The sequence below is a fragment of the Halichoeres trimaculatus genome, unplaced genomic scaffold (genome assembly GCF_033239565.1).
Source record: "Halichoeres trimaculatus isolate MK-OKI-2021-1 unplaced genomic scaffold, fHalTri1.1 fHalTri1_scaffold_38, whole genome shotgun sequence".
In the NCBI taxonomy this organism is placed as follows: Eukaryota; Metazoa; Chordata; class Actinopteri; order Labriformes; family Labridae; genus Halichoeres; species Halichoeres trimaculatus.
In genome coordinates, this window is record NW_027437216.1 from 442810 (window position 1) to 447648 (window position 4839).

The 4839-nt window shown below is 38.0% G+C and overlaps 1 long non-coding RNA gene across 1 annotated transcript; it reads left to right on the plus strand.

The window, feature by feature from the left end:
• The first annotated feature begins 829 nt into the window (after positions 1-829).
• Positions 830-3884, plus strand: LOC141786533 (uncharacterized). Its single transcript, XR_012597815.1, has 5 exons — positions 830-919; positions 2103-2139; positions 2466-2503; positions 3552-3704; positions 3791-3884. It is a non-coding gene; the product is annotated as an uncharacterized LOC141786533 (long non-coding RNA).
• The last annotated feature ends 955 nt before the right edge of the window (positions 3885-4839 follow it).

A 4839-nucleotide genomic window follows, 5' to 3' on the forward strand; every position in this document is an offset into this window, starting at 1 on the left:
CAGTAAAAAAAAAAAAAATCATCTATGATAAAAAAAAAAAAAGAACAAATGCACTTTGAGAATTCGAAGTTAATTGTACTTTTTCTCTAATAGAATAAAACGTCTATGGCGAGATGCAAGGATGGCTGTAACAAATGTGCACTATGAGACTCTTCACAGCCTTGAAGATGAAGGTCTTCTAGATCCCTCCAATAGCATCCACCTCTTCTGTGTCCAGCATGTTTCCTTTCCGCTTCTGCAAAGGGACCTTGATGTCTCCAGGGTGGATTGGGATAATCACTCCCTAAGAACAGAACAACAACTGTGGACAGTGGGACTCCTCCAGAATCCCACAGATACACTGAACTTGGCACTGGTACTAAGTAAGTACAATTTCCAGGAGCACCTTGTACTCTGTGTTGTAGTTCTGAGTAGCATTGCTCCAGGTATATCTCGAAAAAAGAGAATATCATGAAAAAGTTTGATTTTTTGGTCACTCATTTCTATATTGTAAATCTATCTACGGCACACAGAGTGAAATTCTTGAAGCATCTATTTTTTTTTTAAAAGTTGATTATTATGGCTCACAGATAATGAAACCCCCAAATTCAGTGTCTCAAAGCACTGAAAAAAGTAAAACTTTGCTGTTGTTCATTTAATGTATAAATTCACATTATATGGACTCAAAAAATCGTTTTCAGATTTAAACTATATTTTCAGGTTTGTACTTCTTACTGAATCAATATTTTTTATTTCGTTTCAATATGAGTTTGCAATTTGACATCAAAATGAAATGACTCATTCAATCAACCTGAACGGATCAGGTGTTGATCGTTTCGCGCATGCGTGTTCCGGAAAACGAAACCTGAGGATCTGACGGGAACGGCCGAGTCCATCTTCAGCCTCTGCAACTCCTGGGTGGAGGGAAACTTTGTTTCAGGTAATAAAAGACAAAAATGCGTTTTTAGACTGTGACATCAACCATGGTTTTATCGCCCCGTTCATCTATTAAACCGCCCTTTGGGTCGTCTGCCATGGTATCACCAGGCTGTCTTGTTGAACTCAGCTTGCTAGCTTATAGCCCACGACAAATAAGCTATAATTTTTCGACAGTGCACGTTCAATCCCTGTTTAAATTACTGGTTAACTTAGTATGCATTTTTGAGTCGTTTCAAATGTTTGACGGCGTAACGTGTTAGTACTGTGAACGGGAGCCATGAGGGGTGTAGCGGTTTATAGAGTGACCGTGTTAACGAGTAACCTGTAGCCGAACGCGGGTTTTTCGCCGGCACACTGCTTGGTATGGACCTCGCCTCTATATTTAGTTATCTTTATTAATGAGAAAAATGAGAAAATGTACTTATTCCCATTTCTTTTTAAATGTAACATTAAAGGAGGAGGCAGCCACCAGATAATTTTCAACGCTGTTGTGACTGCAGCGCATTTGGCCGGAAGTCACTATTTATTACGGGCACTCTTTGATCCGAAACACCGGTGTATGCTCTACAGCAGGGATGTCCAACTCGTGCCATGGAGGGCCAAGAGGCTGCAGGTTTTCTTTCCAACCAAGAACTCCACCAGCTGATTCCACTGATTAGCCCCTGCTCTCTGCTTGAAGGTGAGGTACTCAATGGAATCAGCTGGTGGAGTTCTTGGTTGGAAAGAAAACCTGCAGCCTCTTGGCCCTCCATGGCACAAGTTGGACATTCCTGCTCTACAGCGTGAGCTCGTCAACCGTGAAGTACAAGTTTGGACGAGTTGAACAACACGTGGAGTGCCAGTAGGTGCGTGCAAATAAAACTACAGAGACTAACCCGCTTCTGGGTTATGTGTGTGTATGTTTATGGAGAGAGATTATGTGCGCGCTTGTAAGTGTCAGGATGGAGGCATTGTCCCTTTTCGATGACAATGCCAAAACTATCAGAGCTTTCTATCTTTATTAACTTGCCCATATTTTCGGGGTACTAGCTGTCTTCTAAAAAAAAAAAAGAAAAAAACAACAACTAAATAATCAATGATATTTTATGTAAGTGTGAAATAGCTCTTTTCCAAAGGTGTCTGTATGGCTTCAGCTAAAGTTAACTTACGTTTTTTTTTTTTTTTTTTTTAAATTTATCTTGCAGTGCAACATCTGAAAAGCTTCCAGACTTGTCCATTGTGGTAAGTTAGTTGTTAATACCTTATAAAAATGTAATTTATCATTCACTGCCCAAATAATCGTTTGTCCAAAACTTACTATGGATAGTTTTACAGGGTCTTGCTAATTCTCACTAGGTTTGTATTTTACACAATGACTGCAGGATGTGCGCTTGAAATATACTATATTTTTGCATTTTATGTATTTACAATATATCCATTCTCAACATAAAGCCTAAACATATGTATAACCAGTTTACATTACATGTTAATGGTTCCCAATTTGTATCTAGCACCTACTAAGTGTGTTGGCTTATTGATAACAAGAGAATATTGTTTCCTTTTTCAAGGAAATTAGCTGCTCTGAGGCCTGTCCTCATAACTTGTGGTAAGTTCCTTCACAATATCATGAGAACATTTTTAATTAATTGGACACTTAATTTGACCCAATAATAGCACTGGCTCAAATGAAATCTGACAAATTGATTTGGCAGTTTCCAGGTCTATTCTATAAACTTAAGGTATTGAAGTCTTGTTTTATGTGTGATGACTGTGTGTTTGCTTAAAACTTTTGAATGTGCCGCTGTCTTTTCCAGGACCCTCTTGAAATAGAGATTTTTAATCTCAATTAGTTTTCGTGGTAGATAAAAAAATGTAAATATAAAACTTATGGCGTTGTTACCCCAACAAATTAAAAATATCTCTTGTTTTTTTCTCTTGTATTTCATGTTGCATCAGTTATCCATGCATGTGGAAATGTAAAGACTATGACGACTCATTGTCAAGAAGATCTGAACTTCTGAAACACTATAAACTTTACCATCCGCATTATTGGCGGGGCCATCCTTACCCCTGTGTTTATTGGAAAGCTCTACTAACGCACCTAAGTAAATATCATCCTTCTCAACAATCATCACAGAAAGAAAGCTAATCAAAAAAGACAACATTCAATTAAAAATGTCCAATATGGCTATTAAGGTAATTTTAAAACAAATTCAATTTCAGGATAGGGTCAATCTTATTCCCTTGAACATGGAAAGTTAATTAAAAACTGGTCAATGTCCACATTATTTTCACACAGACATTTGTGCCTGCACAGGGCCCTTCATCTCCCACTCCGCTGTGATATAGTGAGCAGCTGTGTTGGCAACTTGGGGACTTTTTTTTTTTCTTTTCAAAAAAAGCAACTAGTGATTTTTATGTGAAATAATTCAACTTATTACTTTTTTCTTTTCAGGTTTGAATGTCACACCATCTTAAAAATACAGCCAGGACCATAATATACATGCTGGTGTCTACTTTATGTACAAATTTGTTGCTTTGCATCAATTTCATTGGTGATGTCCTTATTTTCAGGTGGTCAGCTGTGATTGTAGCTGTGAAAAATATATGTTTTCAAGCTTCATCTTGGATGCACTTCTGTTTTTGTTTTATAGATCAATGCTGAGTTTATGAGAATAAAAACAGTTCCCTTGGGGACTAAGTTACTGGCACAGTTGGACCAGCACTCCAAACTATTGGAGGTTATCAGGCGGAAGGGGGGAGCTGTAAGACAGAAGATGTCTGGTGTCTTACAGCTTTTGGATGAGGTATCTATGAAGGGGTTTCTTGTCTGAGGAATGCTAAATATTTATTTTTTGTTTGTGATTGTACTGAATACCATTTTTTGAATCAGACTTTGGACATCAACACAAGAAGAGAGCCTATCTTCACATCTCTGATGATGTACCTGGGGGAACCTGTTGAGCATTTGATCAAAGAATATCAGGTAAGGGCATCTCACTCACATATAGGGAAGAGGTTTTAACCTGGAGTGCAAAAAGTTTTTTTATACAGTATGTTTAGGTTTCATTAAAAATGGCTCTTGTGCATATATACACATGAATATATACAAGGTCTTTGATCTCTCAAGCCTCAGTGTTACAGTCATACTCAGTTTATGAGACTTGCTCATTATGCAAAAATGAAAGATTTGGACCGTAGCATGAATGGGCTATGACTGTAGAGGTGATATTTGTGATTTGAATAAATCATATTTTATTGTCATGGCTTGAACTCTAAGAACAAAAAGAACTCATAAGCAGATGTATCAAAAAACACCAGGCATAAGGAAAGATCTCAACAAAACACATTGTTAGCAAACTATGTTTATAGAGGGAGCACTGCACAGTGAAACAAAGGAACAAAATCTAGGACAGCGTTTGTACAGGTCCTTGAAATCCTTGAAAATGCTTATTTTTTCATGTTGTGTTTTCAAGGTTTGAAAGTACTTGATTTTCTATTCAAGTGCTTGAGAATGCTTGAATTTATAATCGTATATAACTCACTACTCAGCTTCCTAACTCAACAGATCGATCAAATAGAGAGATATAAAATAAATTGTGGGGGAAAAAAAATGTTCCATCTGATGGGCTCGCGGGTGTAACATAACTGGTCTGTTTATATGTGCGTTGTGACGTCTCCCCCATGAGGATTGTTCCTTAAACAGCAAGCCGGGAGGCATGACCGTTGGCTGGAGAAAGAAAAATACAAATTTTGGATTAAATGTAGCGCAAATCCCCGTGCAGCATACTGCAGTGTATGTAAAAAGGAGATTGCAGTGGAAGCTATGGGCAAGTCGGCACTCGCCAGCCACGAGAGGTACCCTGGAAGCCCTACATGTTAAATAGCCAATTAGCCTGCTACCTGTTGAAGCTAACCACCTTTTTATGCTTCATGCTAGGC